The sequence below is a fragment of the Rhododendron vialii genome, chromosome 9a (genome assembly GCF_030253575.1).
Source record: "Rhododendron vialii isolate Sample 1 chromosome 9a, ASM3025357v1".
Classification (NCBI taxonomy): Eukaryota; Viridiplantae; Streptophyta; class Magnoliopsida; order Ericales; family Ericaceae; genus Rhododendron; species Rhododendron vialii.
In genome coordinates this window covers 32,015,585-32,037,145 of record NC_080565.1, presented here as the reverse complement: position 1 = coordinate 32,037,145, position 21,561 = coordinate 32,015,585, and the positions used below count along the sequence as shown (strand labels likewise).

General features: G+C 41.1%; 1 pseudogene; it reads left to right on the top strand.

Annotated features, from left to right (window-relative positions):
* The first annotated feature begins 3,679 nt into the window (after positions 1-3,679).
* Positions 3,680-21,561, top strand: part of LOC131299802 (probable LRR receptor-like serine/threonine-protein kinase At1g56140) — a 38,054-nt pseudogene continuing 20,172 nt past the window's right edge.

The following is a 21,561-nucleotide window of genomic DNA, read 5'->3' as shown; positions in this document are numbered from 1 at the left end:
AGCTGGCTCAAATATCATTTGGCCATGTAGAATGATGGGCAACAATGTATGCTAAATTAAAAAATGTGAAGGATTTTGAAAAACAAATCAAACAAGAAAAAATACATGATTATTAGAGTATTTCTCTAGATTGACAAAAGATGACCAAAAAAGATTTTAGTCTTCCAGGTGCAATAAAAGCCCCAAGTGTCTGATATGAGAGTATGATGAAGATTTTGGACAAAGATAATCAATCTAGAGTGTATTCGTGGAGTATGAGAGAATAACACTAAATTGACAAACAAAAATAATCGAACACCAAGTTTAAAATATTCTATTAATGCTTAAGGAACCACATGAATATAAGAGGAAAGGTTTCTCTCTCTAAAAGTGGTTTCGTGCAAAACATGTACACCTCTAATTGTATTGTCAACAAAACATGTATTTTTTCTTGTTTGACTCAATCTAATTAGAGGTCTGTTTCCACTGCCCATTAATTTCTGAAAACTCTCTATCTCTCTCTCTCTCTCTCTCTCTCTCTCTCTCTCTCTCTCTCTCTCTCTCTCTCTCTCTCTCTCTCTCTCTCTCTCTCTCTATATATATATATATATATATAATTGATCTGAAGTTCTAAACAAGTACATATAGGCTAGGCTTGAACGGATCTCACTTGATTACCAATCCATTTGACTTAGGAAGAGGAAAGTAATGGGTGGATCACCAAACCATCGGTTCTTTGTGCCTTGGCCTTTTACTCTGTTTCCCTCCTGGGCTTGGTTCAGATTGTTCGAGCTCAAAATGGTACTACTCCTCCTTCCGAAGGTACTCTCTCTCTCTCTCTTTTCCGTGCTTACTATGGCGTTATTCAAGTGGTACTTCCAATCATTTATGTTGCGGCAGGCGTACTATCATCAATTTTTATTGAGTAGTTGAGAGATAATGAATGAGTCAAATTGTGTGATGATGATCTTTCAATTATAGGGAGTACCATATGTCAATGTCACATGTATCGGGAGTACTGAATAATTGGCCTTGAATGAAAGTCTACTTCCTCCGTCTTTTTAAGTTAAAATTAGGAAAACATGTAGAAGAGGTAGTTAGAAAAACTCAAAACCAAACAAAGTGATGTTTATATTTTTCTTTTTTACCAAAACAATAACAGGTGCTAAGAAACAATACATCAGGAGAAAACTCTATCCCTAAACAAGGGTTCAAGAAACCAACAGCAGAGGAATTGTGGGCAGCGTGCCCTTGGAAATTTCCGGATTTCCAAACGTGAGAGCCCGGAATCGGGGGAGCGCTTAGCTAGACGACAAGCTCTCGTAAAATGCAGAGTCGCCACTCGGGTTTTGAAGGTCCGACACCCAAGGAACCGTATTTCGAAGCACCTGTCGCGCTGTTTGATTAGAAAGAGTTAAGGAACCAGTCCGTCATAACCATATCTGGGTTCGGGAGCCAGGTTACGAGAGGGGAAGGGTTTTATGGCACCCCTCTCGCCCAATCCGGAGATCGGTCTCTACTAAGGCATTTGCGAAAGATGTTTGTTTGCGATTCTGTTTTATTAATCAATTTTAGCCAATTAGGGCGGGGGAACAGTTAATCGGGATTTAAAATTGTAACATTTTGCAGGGTGTGGTAGATAATAGCACGGATGGATTAAATGACGAGAAACAAATGAGATGAGGTCCAAAACACTGAGATTAGATACCAAAACAGCGTATGTGTATGAGTTTGATGTGAACGATGGCCAACTTGCATGCATGGGTTTGCCAGCATGCAAACGACCATCGCGCGCTGAACCCAGTCCATCGCGCGAGTGTTGGTATCCCACCAACAGGTTGAATTTCATCCCCTTCTGGGCTCTGGAATGGACCAATGCACACTTAGGCCAAACCAAGCAGTTTTATATGTGCTGAAGGCAAATAATTATTACAAATAGGATTAACAGGAATAAAATACAACCCCAAAACAGTGGGGGTACCAAAACAGAGGCCTTTGGACCTAGTTGCCCATGCAAGGGCAATTGCTGGAAACAGGCGGACCATCGCGCGATGGAGTCAGAACGTCGCGCGAGGGCCATGACTGGACTTCCAGGAATTGCTTTGCATGCCTGGGCTCTGAGACATATTCAGAAGCAATCCAGGGGCATTCCTAAACTAAATAACTAAGAGTTCTAAGTTAAGATACAAATTTTAGCATGCAAGACAGTGAGACCACTTTGAATATATTTCACAGAAGGGAAGAAAAATCCTATAAATGAGAAGGACAAGGATCCCATCCCCACAAGGACCATGTCGTGCTGACTAGAACAGTCGCGCGACAGAGCGGGTCACTCGTGCGCGGGAGAGCCAATCCGGGGCAACTTGTAACCTTGCTGGCTTTAGGACCAGGACTGGTATTGATTACTAGCCTTGGCCCTGCCAGCCCCCCTCAGAGATCGAAACAGTAAACAGTGAGGATTATACCTTTTGCTTGAGTGTCTTGAAAGTGGCTTGAATGAGGTGGTGTAGATTGGAACGTGAGTATGTGGGAGTGATTTGAAATGGAAGAAGTGCTTAGGCCTATGTCTCATTCTCTTCCTTTGAAAATTTTTTTGGTAACCCTTTGGAAAATGGATGATGGGGGGTACTTACAGAAAGAAGTGTTGGTTGGTGGCTAAACAAGGAAATGCAACTAGCCAACAAGGCTGGTTGCAATTACTTGGTGGAGAAGTAGGGTGCCAAAGGTGATGGGAGAGTGGGGGAGAGGTGGTGCAAGGGCAACCCTGCAGAACGCTGTTCAGTCGACGAAACGGGGTTACACAGGCCCATAGACCCCTGATCATCACGCAATCCAGCTGGAAAAAGGTGAAAATGACAGGTGTTGACCATCGCGCGAGGGACGGGTACCATCGCGCGAGTATTCAACTAGCCCCGCGAAGGTCAACAGCCAAAACTTTGACTTTGACCACCACCTGGCAAGTAAATCATCGCGCGAGGGACCCAGTGGGTTGCGCGATTGTCAAAACTGAGGTCAAGGTTCGGTTTTAAGGGTCTTTAGGGTTAAAGATGGGTTCCACACACACCAAGCTCAAACCATTTCATTTTCTCAAGACTGTTTTCGACCTGATTCATCATCGGGGAAACAAGAAACTGCAAAAAACTAAGTAAGACGATCAGAAAATCAGATTGGGGTGTCTACAGTAGTCCCTCTTTGACGGCACGCGGAGCACCATTGGCTGGTACGGGTAACGTCAAAGATTTCTAGACACCAAACCAATTCACCCAAAAGCCGATTAAACGAAAAGTGCAAGCAAGTATATACAAATATCGTGCACCAAGGGATCGGAGAGCAAATTGATCGCTGATTTAAATTTGGACGGATAGATCGTCGCTGATTTGAAATTGGACGGATGGATCGTCGCTGATTTGAATTTGGACGGATGGATCATCGCTGACTTGAAAATCGGACGGATGAACCGTCGTTGATTTGAAATTGGACGGATGGATCGTCGCTGATTTGAATTTGGACGGATAGATCGTCGCTGATTTGAAATCGGACGGATGGATCGTCGCTGATTTGAAATCGGACGGATGGATCGTCGCTGATTTGAATTGGGACGGATGGATCGTCGCTGATTTGAATTTGGACAGATGGATCGTCGCTGATTTGAAATCAGACGGATGGATCGTCGCTGATTTGAATTTGGACGGATGGATCTCCCTTGATTACCAATTCATTTGACTTAGGAAGAGGAAAGTAATGGGTGGATCACCAACACCATCAGTTCTTTGTGCCTTGGCCTTTTATTTTGTTTCCCTCCTGGGCTTGGTTCAGATTGTCCGAGCTCAAAATGGTACTACTCCTCCTTCCGAAGGTACTCTCTCTCTCTCTCTCTCTCTCTCTATCTCTCTCTCTCTCTCTCTCTGTTTGGGAGGTCCGTGCCTACTATGGCGTTACTCAAGTGGTACTTCCAACTATTTATGTTTTTTTTTTTGATAGGCAATAAATTTTATTAAAAACTCGACAAAGGGTACACCGAGCAGGGGAAAGAGGGAGGGAAGTCCAACCAAAGTTGGAAGAAAAAAGAAAAACAGTTTGGGGCAAGCCCAAACCATAACTTGTGGGTCAGGCCCCTAACAAAATAGCCCTAAAACTCCTTGGGCCTGACCCAAAAACAAGTAGCCCAAAGTAAACAGATCACCACACCACCGCGGCAACCACGAACAGCCTACCCAACACCACGACCCACCACCGAAGCAAACAGATCCAGCCCTACGCCGCCACCCAAACCACCGCGGCAACCACAAACAGCTTACCCAACACCATGACCCACCACCGAAGCACCATCATCACCACACACACCCCGCCACTAGAAACACCCGAGCCCGGCCCATAGGCAACATAGGCCAAGCCCAACAAAGCAAAGCCCATAGGGTACACAGGCTAAGCCCAACAGTCCCAAAACACTCAAATCCACCCAAAAAGCCACCGCCGGCCAACCACCCAGGCACCACTGGACCATCAAGACCAACAACGGAGCGAAAGAAACTACCATACACCAGCAAACAGACCACGCCGCCGAAAGCCCCCGTTCACAGCCGGAAACCCAAATAGTGACCGCCGAGACACTACCGATTTAGCTCCCACAAACGACCTGAGATCTCCAACCGTGGTGGTACCAAACGCCATCGCAGCCGCCAGCCGAACGCCACCCACTAACGCCCAAGCACCGCCTCGAACTAGATCCGCACCTGACGAGAGACCACTGCTTGCCATTAGGCCAAAACCATGACTACCCAGGAGTAGAAAACACGGTGGGTGGCCCACGGGCCTCACTGCCTCCCACACCCGATGCCCTCGCCGTTAGGCCAAACCGATTACCTCAAGAGGAAGAACTGGCGGACGCCGAAGTAAGTAAGAGAAGGCCATATGATGAAGGCAAACGACAGACGATAGAGGGGACAGGGGTAGGGAACACCGAACGAGAGCTCGGGGGAGGATGGAAGAGGGCGTTTCCCCCCCCCCCAGGCAGCGGCAGCGAAAAAGTAGGAGACTAGGGTTTAGGTTTTTTTAGAGAGAGACAGACAGACAGAGAGTTTTTTCCTAGACAGCTATCATCAACTTTTATTGAGTAGTTGAACGATAATGAATGAGTCAAATTGTGTGATGATGATCTTTCAATTATAGGGAGTACCATATGTCAATGCCATTTGTACCGGGAGTACTGAATAATTGGCCTTGAATGAAAGTCTACTTCCTCCATCTTTTTAAGTTAATTAGGAAAACATATGGAGAGGTAGATAGAGAAAAACATGTAAAGAGGTAGTTAGAAAAACTCAAAACCAAACAAAGTGATGTTTCTTTTTTTTTGCCAAAACAATAACAGGTGCTAAGAAACAATACATCATCAGGAGGAAACGATCAAGATTAAACCAACAGTAGGGAACTCAGTTCAAAGATTACACCCAACTCCAACTAAATCTATCACTCCAAACAGATGGAGCACTGTAGAAAATAACCAAAAACATCCACACATGGGTGATAGAAGCCCCACAAACAGGGAGCAATCCCACACACGAACACCATGTGAGCAGCGTGCCCAGAAAAATAGGGCGGATCGATGAGCGCGCTTTATTTTGGCAGACGAGCGCTCAATTCAGAGTCGCCACTTGGTTTTGAAGGTCCGACACCCAAGGAACCAAACTTGAAACGCTTACTGCGCTGTTTGATTTGAAAAATGTGAAGGCACCAGTCCGTCATAACCATATCTGGGTTGGGGAGCCAGGTTACAAGAGGGGAAGGGTTTTAAGGCACCCCTCTCGCCCAATCCGGAGGTCGGTCTTTACTTAGGCATTTGCGAAAAATGTTTGCGATTCTGTTTGATTAATCAATTTTTTAGCCAATTAGGGCGGAGGAACAATTAAAGGGGATTTAAAGCTGTAACATGTTTGTAGGATGTGATAGAATAGCATGGATGGCAGTTAGTATAGGATGAGAACAAACTCCTGTGGGAGTTTAAACAAACTGGGAGGCCCTTGTTTTGGAATGACGTGCGCAGGAAGAAGCCAGCATGCACTGAACAAGTCATTGCATGTTGTTTACTCCTGCGCGTGCAACTCCAAGACACGCGCACGCCGGTGAGCTCAAACCCACATCTCTTATTCTCAAACCCTCTGGGCTCTGGAAGGACCAATGCACACCCAGGACAAACCACGTAGTTATAAGCAGCATAATATACAGTTTGAAGGCTGTAAAGCCTCACAAATTAATAAAACACCCCATAAACAGTGTGGGGACAAAATAATAGCCTAAAACCAAGTTACTCGTGCAAGGCCACTCACTGGTCAGAGGCGCTCTGTCGCGCGAGGGTGTGCCCTGGCGCGCGATGGTCTGAGCCTTTTAACCAGTGTGTGGTTTACACATTTCTGGGTTCTGGTACATATTCAGAAAGGTCCCAGGGGTACTCCAAGATAGCAGAAATGCAAATTAACTACAAAGCTAGCAATTTATACTCAGGAAAGCAATAAACTGGTTTTTTACATGCTTGCAGAGTGATCTCTATACAAAATACAACATAAAACAGTAGGACACCAATCCCCACGAGGACCATCGCGCGATGACTGAGACAGTCGCGCGCGTGAGTGGGTTCATCGCGCGTTGGTTCCTACCTCGACTGTTTATGAAACCTTGCCAGCTTTAAGACCAAGACAGGTATTGATTACTAGCCTTGGCCCTGCCAGCCCCCTCAGGGATCAAAACAGAAAAACAGTAGGTATGCTATACCTAGATTGAGTTTGAACGGATGATTGAGCTTTGAGGTTTGAAACTTGAATGAGGTGTTTGAATGGTTATGTGATGGAAGAAGAAGAACAAGCTATGTTCTTGGTTGAGGTGTGAAAATGAAGTGTAATCCTTCTTGACATTCTTCAACCCTTAAAATGGATGAACAAATGTGATATTTATAGGGAGAGAGGGAGGTGAATCTGGTTGGTGAAAGGAGAGGAGCTTAGCCAGTCCACGAGGCTGGCTGAGGTTTGCTTGGAGGTTAAGCTTACCAGCTGATAAAGGTGATGGGGACATCTTGGACCATCGCGCGATGGAGTCAGTCTGGCGCGCAATGGTCAACGGTCGAGCTTTGATTGTTGACCACCACCTGGCAGTCTGACCATCACGCGATGGTTTCAGTCCATCGCGCGATGGTGCGCCCCGGCGCGGGATGGTTGCGCCCGGCGCGCGTGTACCACCTACTCACGCGTTGGTCAACGGTCAAGCTTTGACCATTGACCAACACTTGTCAAGTTGATTTACGCGCGCAGGCTCTCAACCAATGCGTGCAATAGGGTTTTTGGCTCTTTTGAAGTGGCTTAGGATTAGGTTAGGTTCAAGGGTTTTACAAACACTCAAAACTTATACACTTATCATTCCCGGGGTGTTCTTGATCCGTTTCATCATCGGGGAATCAAAAACAGTAAGTAAACTAATCTGGAAGCCCAGATTGGGGTGTCTACACACCAAAGAAGAGAACCAGAAAAAAAGAAAAAAATCGGTAACAAACAGTCATCGAATACACTGCGAAAGATGCAGAGGAGGGCGGCGGATGGTGGTTTGGGAAGGAGGAAGATGAGGGTGAAGGGGGAATGAGAAAAAACCTCAGAGATCTAAGATCGAAAGATGAAAAAACCCCAAAGAGGGAGAAATTTCTCTCCTCCCGTTCTTTCGTTGAATTGGGGATGGGTTGGCACCTTTCCCGCTACCCCTTTGTCAATGATTTATTTATTTATTGGTAAGTAGGAAAACATGCCTTTGCATGTGGAAGCGCAGTAATTGGTGATTGGGGGCTGAACAAATATATGAGTTTTGGCATAACACATTTTTAGTTTTTGGGTTTAGAGAGCAAAAGCCAAAAAAGGCTTGGAGGAGCTTTTCCCATTCTCCTTTTCTACTTCTCATAATTGTTGGAAACAAAAAGACCAAATTGCCCTTTACTTATTTTGGAAATAACCACACCCCTCAATAAATAATTAAATATTAACCTCCCTACACATCCCTACATTTTACATTTGTCTTTGAAGTTTGAAGATCGGCAGGATGAGTGTTCCTGGGTTCCTAATCGTTAACTACTTTTTGAACCCAACTCATTAGTTCTGTATAGCATAGCAGCCCATCATTTTGTGTTTTTGTCTTTGGCATCATCTGTAAGAGAAGGAATAATTGCTAATCTTCTAAAATTGGCATATTGGGATTTTAATCTTTGAAAATTTTCTCGGAGGCTTTCAATTACCAAAAAATAAAGAACAAAAAAGACTTCAAACCAAAAAACATAATCTTTATGTCACATCGTTATTTCACTTATTTTTATTTCTTTCTAATTACCTATAAAATTGAAAAATAGTTTGAGATATTCAAATAACAAAGAATAAAACAATTTCCCAATATAACTTTAAAAAATTTATTAACACATTATTCATACACATTACTTATATACTATAACAAAGGGGCAACATGGTAAAAAACCAATCCATAATTTATTTTCAACACATATCTTCCAAACTCTATTCCTGTTACAAAAAGTTAAAAAGGTCAAAAATTTGAAAATGAAAAGCCAAAAAAGTAGGCTCCCAAATATCTACATAGTTTCTCTCGCTTTTTCTTTTTTTCTTTTTCCACGAACAGAACACTTGTATTTAGTAGCACTATGGCAGGCACCAATATATTGCACAATGAGGAATTCAAGTGGCAATATTCCTTCAAATTCAGGAATACGATAGCAAATCTCATCATATCATCCTAAAAAGATAATAGTTTTGGAAGGTCAACCCCCAACCTATTCTCCACAATTTATTTCCCCAACCTATGCTATCCAAAGATGTCCTTCAAAATAAGCAGTTTGCTTCCTCTGAAATTTCTTTATGTTGAAAATTCGATGGACCAATTACACTTAAACTGTTGGAGATAATTTAAAATTTTGACATTTAATATGGCTTAATTTGGATTCTTTGCTCATTTATTGTGTCTGGCCTCGTTACTCTCCCCTTCTCATCAGAACATCACCATGCTAGTTTCTTGATTTTGGAAATCTACGTGTATATTTACCTATACCAAGTCAATAATAGAGATACTGACACACTTCCCAACATATTACTCTCCCCCAGGAAAAGAAAAAAAAACCTGAGAAGGTCATGGGGCGGAACACAAATGATTTTTTGGTTCATATACTTGTTGAGTTTCACTACATATAATTTTCATTGTTTTGAGCATACGGACAGTTCTTGGTTCGAGAAAAGTTTTAGCTACACACAAACCTTTTCAGGATTGTTTTATCTTGGGAGTGGAATGTCATACAACTCGGTGCAAGCGGGGACGTATCTTCTCTGAGGACAACGCTTTATGCGTGACTCGATCCACATAAGCTTTCTCTTAAACTGCTACATAGGACAACGTTTGTTTCTTTTTGGGCTTTATTGTTTATATGGGTATCGGGTGTGCTTGATTGCTGTATTTTTAAGCTCCCATTTTAGACCGTTGGGGCTAGGCTTTCGGCCCTTGTGATGTACTGTCCAACTTTTTGTTAGATTTCTCTTTTCCCTCTTCCCGTTTTTAATAAATTTTTAGCCTATCAAAAAAAAAAAAAAACTACTACTTATGAGCTTATATTATTCTCTCAATATTTTGTTGTTGTGGTGTTGTTTCCAGTTAGTATAGTTTACAGAAATTCTAAAGAATATTTCCAACATAAACAAGTAGGAGAGACATGAGGGAGGAGATAACAAAGTATTTGTGTAATAAACACTTCACGTTATTTCATTTACACATAGACTACTTCATTGTGGTGCATAAACTCTACTCAACCTCACTCTTTCTAATCACTCTCTCTGCTTTCCATCACCTTGGTAACATCTTAGAATCACTAGAGTACATAGTTTATATAGACTCCGCAAAATTCAAAAACTCCATATTGCGCAAAGTTTTTAGATTGGTCCATAAGAGCTAAACAAAAAATGACCTTAGAAATAACATAATTAGATTATGAGGTTGAATCAATACGTGACGTAGCAGCTCATCATAGATCAATGTGAACCTCACAAACTACTCCATAAGAAAACCAGTCATTTTTGCTACCTGTTTCTGGATGTCTTTTTTTAAGAAGCTAGATACAACGAAGAAATAAAGTTATTGAACCTAGCTAACCAACTACACAATCTACTAGATGACTCTTTACACGCATACATGAACACTTCAACTAAACTCCTGAACTATATACATAAATCGCACCATTCATGTATCATGTGTCTACTAAAATCAAGTTTTCTTTTCAACACTTTCTTCAACGAATTGATCAGTCACCATCCAAATTTAACTCCTTTGACCTTGTCTTAAGTAAAGTTTTTGACCGAAGTGTTTTTTTTTTTTTTTCAAGCGGTAGTAGAATTAGTATAAAAAGTAGAGAATGAATTATGTCCAGTGCCAGCAAACAAGGGGGTTTTCCGCCACCCCAGTGTGGGCTCTCACTGCACGTTTTTTTGGATAATTCAAACCGTGCATTTTGTAGGGCCCGCAAAATAATGTATTCACGCAAAAAATCAGTTTGTCTGGATATCGATAGGTGTGTCAAAAGTTGAGTTTTAGACAAAAATATAGACAGCATGGATCTGTCAACTGTTTTTTAAGTTAAATTGTCCACGGTCATCCATTCTTTCGTCTTAAACTCAACTTTTGACATATCTATTGATGCCCGGACAAGCTGATTTTTCGCGTGGATACATTATTTTGCAGGCCCCATATGATGAATGATTTGGATTACCCCATAAAAAACCATGAAAGAGGCCCACGGGAGTGGCTGAAAACCCCCCTTTTCCTCTGCCTCCGGAAAGAATATTTTCTCTAAGAATTATACTATAAAACTGTAGAATTGTATTGCCAATTGACTGTTAATTTGCGTTATGGTTTAATATTTTCTCTAACTCATTCTTTTCTTTTCTTTTCTTTTCTTTTTTGGATTTTCGGACAGTGAATGCTTTGAACTCCGTCTTCAACCAATGGGGATTATCCGCAACAGATTATCAATGGAACATAAGCGGAGAACCATGCAGTGGAACCGCCATTGACACTACCATTTTTTGGGTCATCGACAATACAGATTACAATCCCGGTATCCGATGCGATTGCAATGGGACCGTTTGCCACATTACCGAACTGTAAGTCTCTTACTAGAAAATACTACTAGGAATTGGTACTATTCTCAAGAAATGTTGTAATATTGTCTAGTGGTACAATCCAGGCTTATTAACCTTTTTGGTCTCTAATGTATTACTTTTGTCTCATTTTCGTATTCACTGTAAATATTGAAGACATTTAGTCCCCAACATATCAATTTTGTATCAATCAAGTCCCCAATTCTAACACCATTAGTCTCATTCGTCAAAATGAGGGGCATCTTCGTCATTTCACCCACCCCTAATTTCTTGTAAAAAACAACTGGAAAAATGATCCTAAATCATCATGACCACTAACTTCAGAGCTCACTCCAACCACAAAATCTCCACCTCCAATCCCATTTCATGAAATCCGAATTCGAATCCTCAACGGAGTTTCCGTCTTTTGTACCCAAATCACTATCTTTTTCCACTACAATCCCATTTTTTGAGCTCAAATTCAAACCCTCCACGGGATTTTCGTCTTTTATACCAAAGTCACTGCCTTTTTCAGCTTCCATATTAACCCTCCAAAGCCTTCTTTGCATCGACTTCAACATATTCAAGAACCCATTATTCCTCGACAGCGTCAAGCTTTGTTGCAACACAAGAAGCACCATAAAATCAGGCGAAACCCGTAGAATCTCCTCCACGAACCAACCCGAAAGCCCTTGAACCAGTAAGCCGCGAGTCCCTTGGTGAGTACCGAGTCAGAATCGGCTTCAAACACGACATTATTGTCCGAGTCAAGGTAGGCTCGGACGCAGACCTGAGAAACACAACCCTTCACCTTGTTGTCGCTTGTTTTGAACTGGGTTTTGAGGGGTTTTAGGTTCTTGCACTCTGTCTCCCTCCCTCACCCAAACCACCATCTTTTCTCACCACCACCTCCGTGAAACCCCCACAACCACATCTCTCTATTCTATTCTCTTCTCTTCTCTTTTTTCTTTTTTTCCCCGTTTTTCTTTGATAGGAATTTAGGGTGATTTAAATGACGAGGATGCCCCTCATTTTGACAGATGGGGTAACGACATTAGACTTGGAAACTTGATTGGTACAAAATTGATACATTGGGGACTAAATTTCTTCAATGTTTACATTGGAGACGAAAATGAGACTAAAATAATACTTTGGGGACCAAAAAGGTTAATAAGCCTACAATCCTAGCTTAGTCAAGCCAGAAAGTGATGAGTGCATTAGGGACGAGTTTGGAGTGAAGACAACTACAGATTGTATTAACCATTGGAGATGGGATCATCATTTGCAATGTAGGTCAATTAAGGAGGGTGATTTTGAATGACGACGAATGATAGAAAACGATTTGAGCTGGGATGATTTTTGAATTGTATTGAGGGTGATAAAAGAGGTAGAAGAAGGCCAAGAAGAGAACTAATTGATTCCTTATGAAGTCATTTTGACGTAAAGCTATCGTGATTTACTAAAATTCCTAGATTGATGCAAGGACTATGATTTGCCTTTGACGGGATTACTTCAATCACACCAAAAAAAATAATAATAATAGGGCTGTGCAAAATCGTGACAACCGGTCCGGACCTAACCGATCCGTGTTTGTGCGGCGGGCCCCCAAAGGACCCAACTGAAATTTGACAATTGTTGATGGCCATGATATTGGGAAAATAACCAAACCAAACACAAATGCGAAAAAGCAATGGAGAAACCAAACCAAATAAAGAAAACGAATCAGAGAGACCAAGATATACGTGGTTCGGCTTACGGCTATAAACCTACTCCATGGGCAAACGAATGAGAGACGATTCCATTATGTGAAGAGAACGAAGCTCCGAAGAACTACTATAGTGACGAACAAACAAAGCCCTCACAAATAGACCCTCACCAATCCAAAAATACAAGTTCTCTCACCAAATTAAAAACCCAATTGGAATCTCTCACCAAATTCAGACTCTCTCTCATCAAGTCTCACAAAACCCTTAGGGTTTTAACCAAGAGACACAGACGGAATATTGTTCCACAGACGTGATCGGATGTCACACAGAAACAATTGATTCTTTCGAAACCTTACGGTTTCAACCAAAAAGAATCACCGAAACAAATAATCTTCCAGATGGCTGAAGGCCTATTGAACCCACCATAGAAGGGGCAACCAAAAGCAGCAGATGAAGATCGAATAGACAAACCCTAAGGTTCTACAGATGAGACCCCCTAGGAGCCTTTCAGAGGGATTCACTCACAGAAGTCCAAACCCTAATAAGAGGCAAGGCTATATTTATAGCCATAGATTGCTTCCTAAAGCCATAATCCTTGCTAGATTATGTTTCCTTTGCATATAGAGTCCAAAACCAAAAAGGAAACTCCAAAATCAATCTTTAGGAGGTCCAAAATATAACCAAAATCGACTAAAATGCGTACACTGGTCCGGACCAGCTTCGGACGAGACATGCTGAGAGCAAATTCTTCCCCCCGGTGACCCTAGTCCAGATCACCAAATCACATGTTGATCACTGGTCCGGACCACCAAGGCCATAGTCTAGACTACGGAAGCTGGGAAGACCAAAATCGAGCCGAATTCAACAAATCTCCTCCTCGACGAGATATCCAAGTACCATACCAACAACGGCACACCAACCGAAATCCCACAATCCATACCTTTTGAATTTTGTCCGTGGATTAATAGTCCAAACACAAATTGAAAAATTAGAAAACCGTGACTCACGGTTTGGTCCACAGATTTTCATTACGAAACCGTGGATTAATCGAACCAGATCGCGAGATATTTATTTTATGTAAATTAAAAAAAAATGTGTGTGTGTGTGTGTATGTATGTATGTATGTATGTATGTATATATATATATATATATATATATATATATATATATATATATATTTACGGGCAAGAAATTTAAAGGTGACCGCAAGAAATTAGCAGAAAAAATGATCGAAAAATGCTTGATTTGAGCAATTTTTATTTGAACCGTTCAATATCTAAAAAAATATCTCAAATCTCAATCTCATAGTTTCCGATCAAATTTTTATGATCCGAACCGTTCAATGTGTGCAGAATGTGATTTTAAAGGTGCCCTTTAGAAATTAGCAAAAATAATGACCGAGAAAGGCTTGATTTGAGCAATTTTTTTTTGAACCGTTCAATAAAAAACTGTTCTGAACTGCTCGGATCAAGCCCTTCCCAGTTATTTTTTTTTGCTAATTTATAGCAGGTACCCTTAAAATCAGGTTCTGATCACATTGAGCGACTCAGATCATTAAAATTTGATCGAAAATTATGAGATGTTTTTTTAGATGTATATATATATATATATATATATATATATATATACACACACACACACACACGCACACGCACACACACGCACACACATTCCCCTTCTTATGATGGATCCCTTACTTATCTTACGTGTGGACCTCATAGATACCAATCGAATTTTGATGATCCGAACCATTCAATGTGATCAGAATGTGATTTTAAGGGTCCCCGCGAGAAATCAAAAAAAATATGAATGGGCCTATGTAACGTACTCCGTTGGATAAAACCGTAATCGATCCGCGAGTCACAGATTGGATTGGAACTGGACCGTGAGACTTTTGGTTCGGACATGAATTTCATTTTGTAAAAATCATGACTAACAGTTCGATCCTTGGATTTCTAGAAAGTACGATCCGATCTGGACCGCGAATAGGCCTAACAAAAATACCAATCACACGAGGTACATAGATTTGCATGGAAAACCCTTAAATGGATTAAAACCATGGGAAGAAATCATGCACTAGAAATATTATTCTTACTCACGAATGTCTATCCTCACCACGAATCCTAAGAATAATTACATGTCGAACCCACATACATCGTCCCTTACATGATCACTGTGGGGGGCTGGATCAACCTTGCACCTTTTGGATCCTTTCTTCCCGTCGCTGGACCGTGGGGGACTGATGTTGTGACTCGTGTTCTTGCAAATCAGAGGGGGGGTGTTCCTCCGGGAAGAAGCTCCGACGAACAAGTCAGTATGTGTTGGACGAAGAAAAAGTTTAGTAATAAACTATGCTAAGAGGGAAAAGTGTGTAGTAGTGAATGTTTTTCAGACCCTTGCCCTAGAAGGGGAACTCCTCTATTTTTAGGCAAAGACTTGGAGTGTTCGACAAGTCGGCAGTACATTTCACGCACGTTGCCACGCTTGGATGACATCATGTGTCAGTGTGTAGTAGTGAATGCCGCCCTTTGAGAATTGCAGAGCCACATTAGTCAATATCAGAGATGTCACATCGGGCAGAGATGTCAATTCGGTTATCAGAGAGGGCACCATGCCTATCAACGGAAGCTTCCAGAACGTTCCACAACAATCACGTTCATGCGCCATCCCTAGTGGACATATCACCGAATGACTTCCGTCCCATAGAGCGTAAGTAGCGTCTGCCGAAAAATAAAGGTCCGCCGAGCGAGAGAGCGATAGCAGTACTTACCAAATGAAATGAGAGCCTAATCATTAGGATAATTTACTGAAGCTCGGCAAGACGCCCAGGACCCGTCTGTCGTTTGGAAAACATGTGGCATGGAGTGTTAAGGCATGACCCGACTTACAGACAAACTGAGACAATTGAACGGTGGGTTCACATTGTGATTCTGTTTACACCCGTTTTTGGTATCCAATCTTGGGTAAGCATTGGAGGGCCATTTAATGATCTTTTAATTAAATTGGGCCAAAAGTAGAGATGTATTGGACTAAAATTAATGGGCTAAGACAGTTTTTGATTGGGCCCGATTAGTTTTAATTCATTTCGGTTGAGAGAATGGGATTGTGAGCTGTGGGCCATGTTTTATAAAGACCAAAATGAGGCCCAATCAATTTATTATGGGAGCAAGGCCTTGTACACGTTAAATTGTTCAAAGAGGCCCATAGCCCATGGAAATTGATTATGTATCTGGCCGAGCATTTTTGGGCAAAGTGGATAAAAGGCCTTTCATTTATTTAAATGGCTCATTACCCGTGGATCCCTCAAAAAGTGGAAGGTGGGTAAGTACTTGTTATCTTGCAAAAGAGCCATTTGACCAGGTCAAATGGTTAGTAGCTCCTGTTGACCCACGAAAAAAGGAGGAGAAATAGGCCCATTATCCCATTAACTGCCCATGATCAAGTTAACATATGGGTAATTGTTATTTACCTTCAATAACTACCCATGATCCCATTAAATATCTTAATGGCCAGTTATTTGGGACACTTGGCAAGATTTGGAAGCAACTCGGGACACATGTGAGCTCGTGGTGAAAGCGGGAAACTTAGTTCAGATCTGGACCGGTGCAGTATTTGCCTATAAATACTAGTTTGCAAGAAGAAAAAACGGTTCACACACCAATCAAGCTTAACGCTTAAAACCAAAGCATTCCCAGTGAAGCAATTATCTTACTTCTCCCACATAGACTCGGTTACTTCTTCAAGTAATTAGAGTTTCTATCTATCTTGTACCCCAACTTTATTATTACGACATAATAAAGTTATTCATATCTCTCTTGTATCCCCAACTTTATTATTACGATATAATAAAGTTATTCTACGTTGTTACTTCTTTTCCTACACGGTTAGGAAATTTTTAAGTCCTCGCACGTAGAGGCAAAACCACGAACCAATACTGCAATCTAGCCCTTAGGTTTGCAGCACTTTCGCCCTCACGGTTAAGAAGTCAAAAAAGGGGCACTCAGTCTTTTACGTTGGACGCAACAAGTCCTGGCACGCCCGCTCAGTCCTTTGAGCCATTTCGGAGCCGAACAGATTCCTTTGCATCCTTTGAACCCTCGGATATTTCGGCGCACTACAATCACCAAATCTTGAATCCACAAGCCTTCCAAAAACGCCTTTTGAACTTCACAAAAGTTCTTCCTTCAAAGTTTTAATGTAGTTAATTGAAAACAACTTGAAGATGACTTGATGCGGTGAAACTCCTTCGTACCAACATGAGTGAACAGGACATTTAGTGCTCGACTATTTGTCGGCCATTCATTTTTCTCAGTCTTTGGTGTACTTCGCACTTAGTTATGGACTGGTGACTCCAGTTTCAGTAGGAGGTGTATATTTGACCTCACATGCATTACTCCAGACATCCTCGTCGACAGCCTTTGAATAGGCTCCATCTTTTCCCTCCCGTGATCGGAGTTTGTTCTTTCTAGCGGCGAAGAGTTTGTTCTTTCTAATGGCGAAGGTGTTTATAGTCTTGGGTAAAACTTGACCCTGAAAGCTAGCTGTTGGACTAGCTGTTGAAGTGAGTGTACCCGCACACTTATATACTTCATATTACTTTGGTTCTAAGACAATGTGGGCCTTCATTTCACAGGATGGTTTGAACTCACCTCCATTGCAAATCAAGGGTCCGCTTAGAACTCAACGATTCCACATTATAGGGACCTGCTCTGATACCGAATGAAATTCCTAGATTGATGCAATGACTATGATTGGCCTTTGACTAGATTACTTCAATCACACAAACAAAAATACCAATCACACAAGGATCAAAGATAAATCACATGAAGGAATCATGTACTAGAAACATAGTATGATTACAAGTAATCTTATTCACGACTGTGTATCCTCACCAAGAGTCCTAAGAACTACTTGCTGAAGGCAACACTCATCGTACCCTTGCACGATCACTACATCTTGAATCCCCATACCTTTCAGAAGCGCCTTTTGAACTCCACGAAAGGTCTTGCTTTGAAGTTTGAACATAGGTGATAGAATACCTCTTGATGTCATGACTTGATTAGGTTTAGAGATCCATAGATCTTCACGTTTCTTCAAAATACACAGACCCTAGCACTCCCAGAAGTTTGGAGATGGAAATGAGAGCTCTGGGAAATGAATACAGCGCTCGGTACCGTAACTAATCCATTTTTATAGAGAAGCAACAACTTGACAATTTTGCTTGAGCGAAGAAAAGTCACTCGAGCGAACTCATTTTCGCTTGAGCGAAAGCATCCAGTAGACCTCGCTTGACATCTCGCCTCATGGTCTCTGGAACAAATTTTCCAGCTTCAATATTGCTTCAATGCTTTCGGAAAACACTGGACTAATGACTACCGGACTCGTATTCAATAAAAATCAAATACAAATTCCTTTTCACAACCCGTTTGTTGAAGTCTATAGAGCTTACATGTACCATGCAGTTGAAGTCAGAACCTTGATTTATGAACTTAAGCTCTTAGTACCGTTTGTTGAAGTCTTCTCACTTACTACTTGCCTTATTTACTGTTTTGTAACAGCAAAGTCCGTGATCTGAAAGTTACAGGAGGAATCCCGGAGGAGCTGTGGTCTTTGACTTCCCTCACAAAATTGTATGTGTACCCACTGATGTTTTAGTTTAAACAATGTATCATTTTCCATGCCAGAAAAAAATGTTACGTTTTGTCTATGCGAACTGTGACACACTATCAAACTGAAACCTTCAAAATCATGATGCATCGTTGGATAATTTTTTTTAAACTGTCATTCAAAATTCTCCCTCATCACACAATGGTTTACTAAGTTTCTTCCATATTTTGCAGGAACTTGGTCCAAAATTACCTGACTGGTCCCCTGTCTTCATCCATTGCCAATCTAACTCAAATGCAGTGGCTGTAAGCCACCTTAATTATTATTTACCTTTGTTTGCAGGTCGTTAATATTTTATCCATGTCTAGCTAAACTCCTTTAACGGTCTGACACCTCATTTAATTGTTTTCAGGAGCCTGGGGGATAACGCATTTTCGGGGGAGCTTCCAAAGGAACTTGAAAAACTAACTAATCTGTCACTATTGTATGTTATTCTTGAATTTGTACGTCTGTAGGTGGTAACTTCATGTGGGAAAATTTCAAAATAGCCTCCAATTTTTACACCAAAATTCAATTAGACTCTCAACCTTTTAACAACTTCAATTTTACTCCCAACGTTATTTTCCGTTAATCAAAACGCCCCGGCCCTTCCGTCCGAATGACTAACAGATTTCGTTAAAGGCTCCGTTAAATATCGTCCCGATCGAATTTTGATGATCCAAATCGCTCAATGTGTTCAAAACGTGATTTTAAGAATTCCTTTTAGAAATCAACAAAAAAAATGACCGCGAAGGGCTTCATCTGAACAGTTTTTTATTGAATAGTTCAATAAAAAAACTACTCAAATCAAGCCTTTTCCGGTCATTTTTTTGCTGATTACTCTCGGTTACCCTTAAAATCACATTCTAATCACATTGAACGGCTCGGATCATCGAAATTCGATCGGAAAAGGGGAGGTGCAGACTGAAGCAAAATCTAGACGTCCGGACTTGAACAAAATCCGGATCTATCCGCACCTCCCCTTTTCCAATCGAATTTCGATGATCCAAGCCGCTCAATATGATTAAAACGTGATTTTAAGGGTACCCGCATGAAATAAGCAAAAAAAATGATTGAGAATGGCTTGATTTGAACAGTTTTTTATTGAACTATTCAATAAAAATTGTTCAGATAAAGCCCTTCCCGGTCCTTTTGTTTTTGCTGATTTCGCGCGAGTACCCTTAAAATCACGTTTTGAACACATTGAGCGGCTCGGATCATCGAAATTCGATCGGGATGCTATTTAACGGAGCTTTTAATGAAATTCGTCAGTCATTCGGACGGAAGGGGGCGTTTTGATTAACGGAAGATAACGTTGGGAGTAAAATTGAAGTTTTTAAAAGCTGGGAGTCTAATTAAATTTTGGTGTAAAGGTTGGGGGGTATTTTAAAATTTTTCCTTAAGTTTTCGATTTACAGCAATGCAACTTGTTGCCAACAAGTACAAGTCTGCCAACGTATAATCATCTTGTGTCCACAACTGTGTCATCTATGTAACATTTTGTAATTTTGATTTTTTCTGCAGTGGCATTGAGTTCCTTATTCCATTGAAAATTGGAATCACTAGTACGTATAACTGAAAGATGAGCCTATTTTCTGATGTTGTTAACTTGGTAATTTGCAGAAACATTGGCACGAATAGCTTCTCTGGCTCTCTCCCATTAGAACTGGGGTATTTGGTAAAATTACAGATTTTGTAAGTGTTGAGACATTCCCTAATCTAGTTTCTCTGGTTTTTTTTTGTTGAGTAAAAAGGGCTAGGAGGGGGCAACAGGGCATAGCAACTCTCCCCTGGGCCTGACCACAAGCACTCCAGACCCACGGCGGGCCCCGAAAGGGACCAAAGAGTTATAACAACTACCGCCCCACCAAAGGCTAGTGGACTACTGTCAGGCTTCGCAGGAGGACCAAGTTCAAGAGGGGGTAGTTAGCACGATTCGAACCGGTGACCTCCTGACCAAAAATAAGCAGTTACAAAAATCCACCCGGTTATAGGAATTAAACCAAACCAAGTACCTAACAGAGAAACTTTAATAATTTCAATTTTTTAATACAGTTAATAAAACTGAAGTTCTTTATATACTAGTTCGTGGCTGACTGACTGCCATGAATTCTATGTGGAGTAGCTGACACATATTCTAGTTTCTCTTCTTCTCCACAACGATTTTGCAGTAAAGGAACCCTGATGTGTTCTTAAGTTTCACATTATAAACGTCATAAAGTTTTAAGGCCTGTAAACTGTAAGCTGTATAAGGCTGGCATTGCATGCAAGAAGTTCGAGCATGATACTTACATAATTCTCTGCCTTGACAGCTACTTCGACAGATCTGGAGTTGGTGGAGCTATTCCATCTACATTTGCTGCTCTACAAAACCTGCAAACAGTGTAAGAGCTTTCTTTCTCATCCTTTGTCTTATCTGGTGAACTTGAGCATGTTTTTAATAGTAGTAATTGTTTTTGTGATCAAGAAAATTGTTTTTTTTTGATCAGGTGGGGTCCGTATAATGAACTCACAGGGAGCATACCTGAATTCATAGGGAACTGGTCAGAACTTAGCATCCTGTAAGCAATGTGTACGCCGTGTCCTCTTTATTTCGACCATCATACCCTGATCATTGCTTTACTTAAAACTAAATACCAATGTTTGATAACTGAGATGCTTTTTTTTATATCAAAATCAGTTGTTTGTTGCAATGGCATTGAGTTCCTTATTCCATTGAAAATTGGAAACACTCGTATGTATAACTGAAAGATGAGTGGCCTATTTTCTGATGTTGTTAACTTGGTAATTTGCAGAGGCATTGGCACGAACAACTTGAGCATGTTTTTAATAGTAGTAATTGTTTTTGTGATCAAGAAAATTGTTTTTTTTTGATCAGGTGGGGTCCGTATAATGAACTCACAGGGAGCATACCTGAATTCATAGGGAACTGGTCAGAACTTAGCATCCTGTAAGCAATGTGTACGCCGTGTCCTCTTTATTTCGACCATCATACCCTGATCATTGCTTTACTTAAAACTAAATACCAATGTTTGATAACTGAGATGCTTTTTTTTATATCAAAATCAGTTGTTTGT